Source organism: Theobroma cacao, chromosome 9 (genome assembly GCF_000208745.1).
Source record: "Theobroma cacao cultivar B97-61/B2 chromosome 9, Criollo_cocoa_genome_V2, whole genome shotgun sequence".
In the NCBI taxonomy this organism is placed as follows: Eukaryota; Viridiplantae; Streptophyta; class Magnoliopsida; order Malvales; family Malvaceae; genus Theobroma; species Theobroma cacao.
In genome coordinates this window covers 13,353,867-13,367,653 of record NC_030858.1, presented here as the reverse complement: position 1 = coordinate 13,367,653, position 13,787 = coordinate 13,353,867, and the positions used below count along the sequence as shown (strand labels likewise).

The 13,787-nt window shown below is 33.5% G+C and overlaps 1 long non-coding RNA gene across 1 annotated transcript; it reads right to left on the bottom strand.

Annotated features, from left to right (window-relative positions):
* LOC108663317 lies at nt 8,094–9,730 on the bottom strand. Its single transcript, XR_001929273.1, has 3 exons — nt 9,693–9,730; nt 8,970–9,053; nt 8,094–8,135 (listed from the first exon to the last, which is right to left on the bottom strand). It is a non-coding gene; the product is annotated as an uncharacterized LOC108663317 (long non-coding RNA).

The following is a 13,787-nucleotide window of genomic DNA, read 5'->3' as shown; positions in this document are numbered from 1 at the left end:
CTCCGAGCCTGAAACGTGAGGAAATGAGGGTGGTGAGATTATAAAATGCCAATGAGTAAACAGGCACCATCTAAACTATCTAAAGGCGAGTAAATGGAGACGAATTAAAATAAGTCATCATATTGTAATTTCATTACCTTTCAACCCATTTCAACCAAACAAACAACTAGGCTTATGATTTCCTAAAAAGCGTGGCTCGTGCTAAAAATCATTCTCATTCTCAGTTATCAGGGATACCTTGATCGAGGGTTATCCCAACCGAATCCACCAAGGCTATTAAAAAGTTATATACTCATAAATCATGTTTTTATTTAGAAAATATAGCCGTTCCTTGGCGTTGGCTGAGTCTCACTCTCACGCGGTGGTCCACGTGAAATGTACTCAAATCTTTACCTTAGGAGATACTTCATCCAATATCTCCCCTCAGAGGTAAATATATAATTGGGTTACTGCGTCCCTCTCATAGGCAGTCCATGAAAACCCCCACCACTGCAGTGACTATGGATTATTTTATCTACCACTTGATTTATAAAATCTTTTTCTGCATGACATGGCAATTTATTACAACCTAGCCTCTCAAGGCTGAATACACAGTACAAATAATTCTAACACTAAAAATCAGTTTAGCCATTCATGCTCATATATTGTTATAAGCCATTCAATTTAAAATCATAAATTTACAACACAATCAGGCAGTCTCCAATTACTCTCTTTTCAAAACCAGTATTCAATTTTTCAGAAAATTTATAAAATCATTTTAAAAAATCACAATTTCTCCTAAGACATAGCAATTTACCATTTAAACCCATTTTTCATAAAATCACACAATTGTATAAACTACTCTAGATAATTAAGACGATAATAAGTTTACTCACAGTTCTAGGAGTCGATGTACTCCTAATCTCAGTCTCCAAGCACAATCTCTGTACTTTTACCAATGTAATTTACTCACCACCTATCCACAATGTACAATACATAATTCACCACATCAATGCTTGACCATTATAAAATCATTTCAGGCTCGGTGTATATGCATGATATGATATGTAACTTATCTGATTACCGCTTAAATGCGGTGCTGACCTAATTCGCCCTATTACCCGATTAAATGACAATTGTGTCCGATTTGGCTCCAAATTGCTCCATTTCATTTCTAATATTTCAATTCACTAAATACAATTCCAATAATCTAAAATTCACCTAACAACCCTCACAATTCTTCTTAAAAATTTCAGCCATTGTGGTGCATTATCACTAAAAATTTTTCCATTCAATTTTCTCACCATAAATCATCATTTCATCAATTTTTCAACCAATTCACTTGATCACAAAATCAATTCATTACTTCTACACTTCACATAGGGTTCGGCCATTGAAGGTTCATGGGGAAAATAGATTCTTTTCTTGTTGTTTTGTTTCTAAACATGCTTAACTAACTAAAAACACTAACATAACTTAGAATCAAATCAATCTAACATCATTCTCTCTCCATACCCATTCCAACCAGCCATGAATTCATCATGAAAATATGTAATTTAACCATGAAGAATGAGGAGAAATGCATGGGTAAGGTAAATCACTAGCAAAATCAAAGAAATTTTACCTTTATTTGATCAAATCCTTGAATTCCAACACTTTCTTTTTGATTTTCCCCACCTAGGATTTGTTCTTCCTTGGTTTCTCTTCTCTTCTGGTTTGGCCGACCACTATGGGAGAAATGGGCTGGTTTTTATGCCTTTTTATAAAGAAACAATAAAATAATAAAAGCATTACACAAGGCATTTCCTTATTGATTTAAATTTTAAATATTTGACTTTTAATTCTTTAATTCTCCACCACACATTTCTCATGTTTATCCATTTCCATGATGAATAAAATCCCTTGGTCTTGACAAGTGTCGGAGGTGAAAATTTATCGATTTGCCCCGGGGTGACAAAATTATCATTTCGCCCCTATACTCCAAATTATACTGAAATTAAATTTTCACTTCTAAACTTCAAATCATACTCCAATACTCAAATCATACTCTAATAAATCAAATGGGGCAAAAAAAAATCTTTTCTAAAATTTCCATTTTGTCCCCAAGTGGCAAATGACCATTTTGCCCCTAGATAGTGAAAATTTCAGTTTGACTCAAAATTGATCCTCGAACTCCGAATTACCATTTTGAGTCATCCTTAGACTGTGAAACTCTTAATTTCACCTTAAAATCTCTATTTTAATTAGTTCGAGATATAAATCGACTTACTTGTACTTTTAAGCACAATACCGACTTTTAAATATTCTTCCGGGGTTGTTCAAATATACAATCACTCTATCTGTCTCATGTGTAACATGGTAGATAATTTAGGGATGGGCTTGACAGTCAAGCTGCAAAGTTGTTGAAACTGAAAAGATTTGGAAGGATTCAAGAAGACTTGGAAGATCAAGATTATAATTCTTGAGTTTTTTCTTTTTGATTATTCTTTTATTTTCTTAGTTTTTTTTTATTGTTTAAACTTTATTCAATGGATGATGTGTGATTTGATGGGAAACTAAATTGTTAATCTAAGATTATAATTGAACTCAATATGTAGTTTGAATTATTTATCTCTATTTTACTTATGTTTGCTAGATTTAAGTTGTTTATTTTATTCTGTTTTTAATGCTTCTAGTTGCATGATCACCAATTAGATTGAATTGAAAACTAGGTTAAACTTTGACGAAGGAGATTTAGGTAGACCTTGAATAAAATAGCATATGATTGAATACACTTAGTTGATTAGGTGGTTTGATTTGCATATAGGGTAGACATACACTTATAAGCCATACATAGCCAGGATTAGAGCACAGACTTAATGAATCTTTCTTTAATTTAATTTGCATAGATATATAGTAAATTAATTGGGAGATGTATTTTTATGAGAAACCCGACAGAGACTTGTAAATAATTTAGGACTCTAGGTTAGCAACTTAATCCATTAAACCGAGTTAAGAGAGAGAGACAATAATCAGATGAAGTATTAAGGGACATCATAATCTTAGGTCTGGTAGTTTGACTGAAGTTTCAGTTTAGTAATTTTGATTTTTCTTTTTAATAAATTTAATTGCTTGGATAAAATTAGGGTGTGTTAATTTTAGTAGTTAATAGTAGGAATTAAAATAATTCCCTGTGGGATCGACACTTCTTTATCATTATATTACTTGTTAACAATACGTGTACTTGTGTGAGAAATCAACAACAAATACTTACACAAATTCCAAGTTAAACATAGTTCAGAAACCAATATCGGAAGCGGAAAGTATTACAACTTTAACTTAGTGGAGTGGACCCATCGGATGCCAAAATTTTTCTATCAAAGAGACGACACTACCCACGTGAATCTGGTAGCTTCATTTATCTACACATGGTATAATAAAGGGGTGAGTTATCTAATACACAGTGAGTGAGATGCTAAACAAGCACGATAATAAGTAGAGACATAAAACAAAATCATAAGGCGAGCATAACTATTTGCCAAACCTAATATCCTTACACTCATCTCATTAAATGAGTTTTACCATAATTAGCTTTCAAATCGGCACTCCCACTATCATAACCATTTCAATTTAAGTCTCCACAATCGATGCATATCAAATTAAGGCTTACCTTTAAAGCCATTGTCATTAAGCTCCATAGGCACCCCATGTCTATAGGAGAACAACATCAAAACTCAAATTTAATTTGCTTACCATGAAGCTTTCCCATTGCGTACCAATTACATTTCATTTACGTATCAATAGTCATATAGTCAAATATTATAGCATGCTATTCACAAATCATATCATCACAATCGAAACATAATCAATGAGTGGTCTTCCCTAGATGTAGTCAAATCACGTATAGTGGCCAACCGACAGAGTCAAATCACGCTTAGTGTCGAAGCATCCGACGAAGAGTCAAATCACGTGCAGCACCAAAATAACCTATGGAGGTTCAAATCATGCACAGTACTGAAGCAACTAGTAGAGGTTCAAATCATGCGCGACATTGAAGTAACCAATAGAGGTTTAAATCAGGCAAAATGCCAAAATAACTAGTGGAAGATCAAATCACCCTTAGTGCTAAAGTAACTGGCGGAGAATCACATCACAATCACAGGTCAAGACACCATTTAACCTTAGTCAAATCAACGTCTGAAATAATCCCCTTGGATGAAAGACATAATCAGTTATTTAGGCCATCATGCCTTTAATACCTTCTATCTCATTTGGCATCAGTGAATCATAATAAGTGAGCCTCACTTGCTTCACTAATTCATATCGAATTCAATATAATTCTGCTTATCAATTTTAGCATAATACTTCTCAAATCATCTATTTATCATAATAGCTACTCCCACAGATATCACATAGTTTCACACATACATAACAAGCTCAATAAACATTAGTGTTATGCAACATTTATCTTTTTTGTCATATTGTCATGGGCAGCAAACCCTATGGCTGGGAGCACTAGAAACACAAGCCTATATGCCATCATGTGGCTCACAACAAAACATGCACACATATCATCATATATAAATAATTTACTAGCCTAGGCATATCTATCTAGGCATAATTTTACCAATCAAGTACCATGGTAGTGCATTAACAATGCGTTATGCTTCACAAGCGTTAATTCAAATATTAAACCCCACTCACAGTTACAATAATCACTCATCCAACAACAATTCAAATGTTCATTTGTCTCCAACAACTATCTCTTAACTCAACAGCAGGTTAAAGCCTCAATTCCCCCTTTCAAGCACATACACAATGGTTTATTTCAGTTTTTCAAAAATTTCCAGCTATTAACAAAACTCCATCAATATTTCAACATAGTAAATAAATTCCAGCACCTAAACTAGCCCGATTTTCAACTATTCATAGTTACAAACCTAGGTCTCAATTTCTAGGTTCAATATGTTAATATTTTTAGCTTTATGCTGGATTCCTCAACTTCAACTTCAAATTCCCAACAATCTCAAAGGGAAGTAACACCAAAGTTAGAGCAAATAAATTTCATGATTATGAACTATTTAAATCATAAATCAATCAGTTAGAAAGGTCAATCTTACCTCTATTTAGGTTTTCCAAGCTCCAAACTACTTTTCTCAAACTCTAAAATGCCAAAAGGGACTTAGGGTTTCAAAAGGCAACAGAGAGCTCTTTCCTTCCTTTTCTTTTCTAAATGAACGGATAGCCCAAAGTCTTTTATTTTTGCACATTTTCATGCATGTATTGATACATTTTCATGGATTTCCCTCCAATTTATCGATACATGAGGCAATGTATCGATAGAAATCAAACAAAATGCTTTCTACTCGAAATGTATCAATAGGTTAGGGAAATTTATTGATACATTTTTCACAAAATGTCCCCTAGTCCAAATCTATCGATACATTTTGTCAATGCATCAATAAAAATTATATAGAATGCTCCATTCTTTAAATCTATTTATACATTTGGATAATGTATCTATAGAAATTTTACTGAATGTTTCCCCAATCAAATCTATCAATGCATTCTTGAATGTATCGATAGAAAACTTACAGAGTGCCTTTTTGTGTTCTTCCTGCCAAGAATGTATTGATACATAAGGGAATATATCGATACATTTTCCCCAGATTGCATATTTCCAACATCTCAAACTTCTTAAGTCCAAATTCCAAACTCTACAATCATTTCGTACTTACATCACACTTCAATGTGACCATATAACTCATAATTTCAATGGATATGTTCAAGCCATAGTCCATTATTCATCAAGCTCCAAAACATATTAGCTCAATAATCATTTCTTCAAAACTTTGGCTAAGTATCATGGTTCATACTTTTAGTGACTTAGCATATATTTCCTTAAACATATCGAAATTCAAAAATCATTCTCTATAGATATAAGTATACTCATAGGTGTACCACCATATACATTAAGGATCAAATTAACTTGTCAAATAATTTAGCCAATCCCCCCCTTCTTATAGAAATTCATCTTTAAATTTAATTCAAACACCATAATCAGATCATATTTTAAGCCTAAAAAAGATGGTGGATATTTTTCTTACATTTCCTCCTTAAGTTCCCATGTTGCTTCCTCAATCGAATGGCTTTGCCACAACACTTTTACCAAATTAACCTTTTTGGAGTGAAGCCATTTTACTTGCCCATCTAAGATGGCTATAGGCTGCTCCTCGTAAGTAAGTCTGCCTTATAATTAGAGCTCATCATATTGAATCACATGCTAAGGATCGAGAACATATTTCTTAAGTATGGATATATGAAAAACCAGATGAACATTGGACAAATTGGATGATAATGTTAAGCGGTAAGCAACCACGCCTACATGTTCTAAAACCTCCAAGGGTCTGATGCACTGAGGGCTCAATTTCTCTCTTTTGTCAAATCTCCTAACTTCTTTAATTGGAAAAACCTTGGAAAATACATAATCTCCAATTTCAAACTCCAAAAGCTTGCATTTATTGTTGGCGTATGATTTTTACTAACTCCGAGTAGATAACATTCTTTCTCAGATTATGCTAACACCTCTTTTTGCTTCTTGGACCATTTTCGGCCCTAAGAGCTTCCTTTCTCCAACCTCAAGCCATCTAATGGGCGATCTACATCTTCACTCGTATAATGCCTCAAATGGTGCCATCCCAATTATGGCCTAATAACTACTGTTGTATGCAAACTTGGCCAAAGGTAAATAGTAATTTTAAGAGACTCTAAAGTTAAGCACAATTGCTCTTAACATATCCTCGAGTGTTTCAATTATGCACTCAAATTGGCCGTTCGTTTACGGATGAAAGGTAGTACTAAAATCTAGTCTCATGCTTAAGGCCTCTTGTAATTTCTTCCAAACCTGACTAGTGAGCTGTGGTCTTCTATAGGAAACTATCGTTACTGGAACACCATGCAGTCTTACATTTCATCAACATAAATTTCGACGTACCGAGCTACTTCAAATTTGGTCTTGATCGGTAGTAAATCGGCTAACTTAGTTAGCCGATCGATAGTCACCCAAATTGCATCATAGCCACCTTTAGCTTGAGGTAAATTGTCACAAAGTCCATTGCTACATGTTCCCACTTCCACTCCGGTATCGATAACGGTTGACAAACTAAAGGTCTTTGATGTTTAGCTCTCACTTGTTGACAAACTAAACACTTGGAGACATATTCAGCTACGTCTCTCTTCAACCTTGGCCACCAATAAATAGACTTCAAATCATGGTACATTTTAATGGTTCCCGGGTGTATAGCATAAGTTGCAACATGAACCTTTTCTAAAATTTCATCTCTTAAACCATCCAAATTCGACACGTAAGCTCACAATCGATGCCAAAGTAAACCATCGGTGTCAATAACAAAGTCATGAGCTTTATCTTCGCTTATGTCTTTAAAGATTTTCACCAAGAACTCATTCCGACTCTGAGCATTTCTAATCCGATCCATAATCATTGGTCAAATTTTGGGATGTGCCACAAAGATGTTCGAATTATTAATCTCTGTTATGACCCGGTACTCCCCTAGAGCTCGTGACAACCGTCGCGACGTCCCGATCGACACTCATTACCCCCGAATGTCAACCGAAACCCCACAAGGCTTTAATATTAGCTTATCATTTCCCCTGTGAGTAACTGTTGCCAAATACCATGTTCTAAGAGATTTTAAACTATTTTCAACTTAAAACAAATAAAATAATAATTTTCGTCTAACAAGAGTATTTTGGTCATTTTTCCCAAAAAATTCGAAATCGGCTAAAATGTAATTTACAAGTACAAAACACATAATTCATAATCAAAATGAGTTTAAAAGTCTAAAATCTTTATTTAAAACGAAATTATGATTAATTGGACATAATAAGAAAATAAAAGAAATATTAAGTAAAATATTCGATTTTCTTATAAAATAATATTTTTAAAACACTGCGCAAATAATTTTTACAGCATCAAAGCAAACTAAATTCCTACATACAGTAGTATAGATATCTAGAGTACGAAATTTAATTTACATTAACAAGTGGGCCCCCCTCGAATAAACAAAAGTAAAGAGGACTGTGAACCTACAGTTTGAAGGAATGTAAATCCAAGGGTAGTCCTCGATGAACTCAGCTATCTACAACCTAATCTGAACCTGAAATGGGTGGAAAAGAGAGTGGTGAGATTATAAAATCCCAGTGAGTAAATAGACATCATCATAAACATCTAGAATTGAGTACATGGAGACAATAAAATAAATCATCGTAAACTGGGTCACAACATTAGAACACATTTCATTCAAAATACGTAAAGAAGCTTATGAATCTCATAAAAACTAGGCTTGTGTCATAAATCCATTCTCGGGGACATCTTAGCTGAGGCATCCTACCGAGACCGCCAAGGCTGTTAAAAATTCACATTTCGCATAAAACACATTTTTTGTTGGACATCACAGCTGTTCCTTGGCGTTGGCTGAGTTCTCCGTCACGTGGTGGTTTAGCGTGAAGTGAACCTAAACTTTACCCCAGGAGATACCCTACGTGCCTCTCCGATCGAGGTAAGAATATAATGGGGTTTACTGTACCCTTCTAAAATGCTGGTCCACAGAAACCCCCTACTGCAGTGATTAATTAATATATAATCCATCATACAACAAAATTCAATAACATGATATGACAATTTTTGTAATTCGCAGCCTTTCAAGGCAACCAAACAATTCATATTTTAATACAATTGCCAACCAGCCAATCATGCCAATTTATCATAAGCCAATCAATTTAAATAATCGAATTGCAACAATTAACAGTCTCCGTGTACTTTATTTTTTAACATCATTATTAATTTCAAAACAATTTATAAATTAATTTCATTGAAACACATTTATTCATAAAACACGAAAATTTACCTTTTTAAATTCCTTTTTCCATAAAATTCATGACATCATCTAAAAACCACCCTAGATAATTAAAATGACAGTAAGTTTACTCACAATGTCTAGAGTGCAGATTTCTGAAGTACTCAGACTATTGGTCCTCGGGTGCAATTTCCTTGCCTTTATCGGAGGACTCACCACCTTGACATAGTATAAAATCGAGAAACTCACTACATTGGTACTAAATTGAAATTAAACTAATTTAGACTACTAATGCATGATATGGAATGCAAAATGCACGAATAACCATTTAAATTTCGGCACTGGCCAAATTTGTCTTATCACCGGATTTATTACTAACGCGTCCAATTTAATCTCAAATTGCTCCATTTCTTTTCTAATGCCTCAATTCACCAAACATTATTCAAATAACACCAATTTCAGCATCAAAACCTTCCCATTTCTTCATGGAAAAATTCAACCATTATAGTGCACTAACACCGTGATTTTTCCTACTTAATTTTCTCACCTTTATTCATTATTTTCTAAGCCATTTCTCTTGAAATAATAATAATCCATCTCCCACACACATCAAGGAAGATTCGGCCAATGAAGATTCATGGGGAAAATGGATTCTTTTCTTGTTGTTTTGCTTCTAAATATGCTAAACTAACTAAAAACACTAACATAACTTAAAATCAAATCAATCCAACATCTTTCTCTCTCCATACCCATTTTGACCAGCCATGAATTCATCATGAAAACATGTAATTTAACCATGAAAAATAAGGAGAAATGCTTAAGGAAAATAGATTTCAAGTTTAAATTGAAAAATCTTACCTTTTTCACTTATTTTCCTTGATTTTCCATACTTTTTCTCTTCAAATTCCCCACCTAGGGTTTGTTCTCTTCCTTTTTCCTTTTGTTCTTGGTGTGGCCGAATATTTGGAGAGAAATGAGGAGTTTATAGGCTGATTTTTATAGAAAATAATAAAATATTCTAAGCTTGACACATGGCATGTTTCTATTGGTCAATTTTTAAAACTTTAAAAATTTTAAACCTTTTATCTCCACCACATGATTAGTCAAAGGTCAAAATGAGGATAAGGGAAGACCATGTGCTGGACAAATGTCTTGGTGGTGAAAAATTACTATTTTGCCCTTGAGGTGACAAAATTACCATTTTACCCCTATGCTTCGAAAAATACCAAGATTACAATTTTTTACTTCTCAACCTCAAATTATGTTCTAAATAGTCAATCTTGATCAATCTTAGTCCAAAATTTCATCCAACACTCGCATCTTAACCTCGGGTGGCAAAATAACCATTTTACCCCTGAGTTATGAAAATTCTAGTTTGACTCCAAATTGATCCTCAAACTCCGAATCACCATATTAAATCATTCTTATACTGTAAAATTTTCAATTTCACCCTTAAAATCTCTATTCGATCTAGTTTGAGGCTTAAATCAACTATACCTCTAGGTACAATATCGACTTTTGTAAATTTTTCAGGACTCTCCTAGCATGCAAATATGCTATCCATCACATGTATGTCATGACAAGTATTTTATAAGGTCGGGCTTTACAATCTCAAAGTGAACACCCATATTGCCAAGATCATATAAAATTTGCAATAAAGATTGTCTCTATATCATCATGTGTGCTAAACTCCCCATCAATACCGACTAAGGGCTTTGCCACCACATTCGCTTTGCCGGGATGGTAGAGTATGGTGCCGTCATAGTCTTTCAGCAATTCTAACCACCTTTGCTGCTTTCAAATCTTTCTGCTAAAAAATATACTTCAAGCTTTAGTGGTTGGCATATATATTGCAGGTTTCACCATACAAATAATGCCTTCAGATTTCTAAGGCAAACACAATCGTTGCCATCTTTAAATCATGTCTAGAATAGTTATGTTCATGCCTCTTAAGTTGTTGGGAAACATAATAAAATACCCCATACTTTGAAATGGTAATAAATAAAGTTGATCGAATGCAAATTGAGGTCAATTAAAATGTTTAAAAGAGATAAAAGACGAAAAGAATAGTTTAGGATAAAATATTCCGCAAGTGAGAAAATAATAATAATTTTATCGGAGGAGAATTTGTGAGATAAAAGGCAATTTGGAAGTCAAGTGAGGCATAATAAGGTATTTTGGGTACCAAGGAGACAAGATAAAATTTTTAGAATAAAATAATATTTTATTAATGAAATAATATTAAAATATTAATATTTAGCCGGATGTCGAAATCAGTCATGAAGAAGGATCATATGGTTGATCCAAGTGGGGGAGAAGATGACAAGCCCGACTCTATAAAAATATTTGTCATGACATACATGTGATGGATAGCATGTTTGCATGCTAGGAGAGTCCCGAAAAATTTACAAAAGTCGGTATTATACCTAAAGGTACAACAAAGTTGATTTAAGCCTCGAATTAGATCAAATAGAGAATTTATGATGAAATTAAGAATTTTAAAGTCCCAGAATGGTTTAATATGGTGATTCGAAGTTCGAGGATCAATTTGGAGTCAAATCAAAATTTTTGCTATTTAGGGGCAAAATGGTCATTTGCCACCTGGGGATAAAATGAGAATTTTTAAAAAAGATTTTTGGCCCCATTTGACTTATTGGAGTATGATTTGAGGTTTAGAAGTGATGTTTTAATTCTGGTATAATTTGGAGTATAGAGGTAAAATGGTAATTTTACCACCATAGGGGCAAAACAGTAATTTTCCACCACCAAGACATTTTCCAGCACATGGTCATCTCTTATCCTCATTTTGACCATTGACTAATTGTGTGGTGGATATAAAAAGGATTAAAATTTTTAAAGTTTTAAAAACGGGCTAATGACATGATGCCACGTGTCATGCCTTTATTAATTTATTATTTTTCTTTTTAAAAGGCACAAAAATTAGCCCATCTTCCACCCCATGGCCGGCCAAACCAGCAAGAAGAGAGAGAAAATAAAAACAAAACCCTAGAGAGAGAAAATCAAAGAAAAAGTGTGAATTTTCAAGAAAATTAAGTGAAAAAGTTGAGATTTTTTCTATTAAGCTTGATTTTTCTTATTCCCAAGCATTTCTCCTTATTTTCCATGATTAAATTACATGTTTTCATGATGAATTGATGGCTGATCAAATGGGTTAGGAGAGAGAAAGTTGTTAGATTAATTTGATTTTAAGTTATGTTAGTGTTTTTAGTTAGTTGAGCATATTTAAGAACAAAATAATAAGAAAAGAATTTATTTTCCTCCATTACCATTATTGGCCGAATTTTCTAGGGGAATATTTGCTGATGATCTTGATGTTTATTTGAGGAATTATGATGAATAATGATGAATTATGAGCCTACAAAAATAAAGAGAATTTTCGGAGCAAAAATACGAATTTTTACCCACTAGGGCTATTTTCGTAATTTGCTACCGAGACTGATAAATTGAATCTCATTCACAGTCACTAAGGTAATTTAAGTATAATTGGAGTGTAAAAAGTGAGAAGAATTGATTTGGAGTTAAATTGAAAATAATAGGCCGAATTAGGTCAACACCGCATATAAGCAGTAATCGGATAAGTTGTATATCATATCATGCATATATACCAAGCCTGAATTGATTTTATAATGGTCGAGCATTGATGTGGTGAATTATGTATTGTACATTGTGGATAGGTGGTGAGTAAAGTACACTGGTAAAAGTACAGAGATTGTGCTTGGAGACTGGGATTAGGAGTACATCGACTCCTAGAACTGTGAGTAAACTTATTATCGTCTTAATTATCTAGAGTAGTTTTATGCAATTGTTTGATTTTATGGAAAATGGGTTTAAATGGTAAATTGCTATGTTTTAGGAGAAATTGCGATTTTATAAATTTTCTAGAAAAATCGAATACTGGTTTTGAAAATAGAGTAATTGGAGACTGCCTGCTTGTGTTGTAAATTTATGGTTTTAAATTGAATGGCTTATGACAATATATGAGCATGAATGGCTAAACTAATTTTGGTGTTAGAATTATTTGTACTGAGTATTCAGCCTTGAGAGGCTAAGTTGCGATAAATTGCCATGTCATGCTAAAATGAATTTTATTGATTGGTGGAGTATATATTAATTATTCACTGCAAAGGGGGTTCCGTGGACCAGCCTATTAGAGGGGCACGGTAAACTCCATTATATTCTTACCTCAAACGGAGAGGCGTGTAGGTATCTCTTGGGGTAAAGCTTAGGGTTCACTTTACGCCAAACCACCACGTGAAGGGGAACTTAGCCAACGCCAAGGAACGACTATATTTTTCTCAAACTATAAATATATTTTAAGTGTATACAAAAATTTTAACAGCCTTGGCGAACTTGGTTGGATGCCCTGCGCAAGGTATCACCGAGTATGAGTTTTGGCACGAGCCAAAGCTTTAAGAAATTCATAAGCCAAGTTGATTACTCAATTTATATGGATTGATTTTATTTGGTTGAAATGAGTTGAAAGGTAATGAAATTACAACATGATGACTTATTTCAATTGTCTCCATTTACTCGACTTTAAATAATTTAGATGGTATCTGTTTACTCACTAGGATTTTATAATCTCACCACCCTCATTTCTTCACATTTCAAGCTTGGGGAATTCTATAGTTAGCTGACTTTGACAAGGACCTTCATTTGGACTCGAATTGGTAAAAGCTGTAGGTTTCCAACTTTCGATGCATTTTGGTTAGATGTGGGCCCACGTGTCACTGTAAAAGAACTTTTATACTTTGGTTATTTGCTTTATAGTATATATGAATATAATTAACTTTTACGCTATAAGAATTATGTACCGATAGTTTTATGAAAATTATTTTACAAGAAAATAGTTTATTTTATTGAATATTTTTATCATATTCAAATGGTCAAATTTTCACTTCAAATGAACGTTTTAGATACTTAATTTTTTTT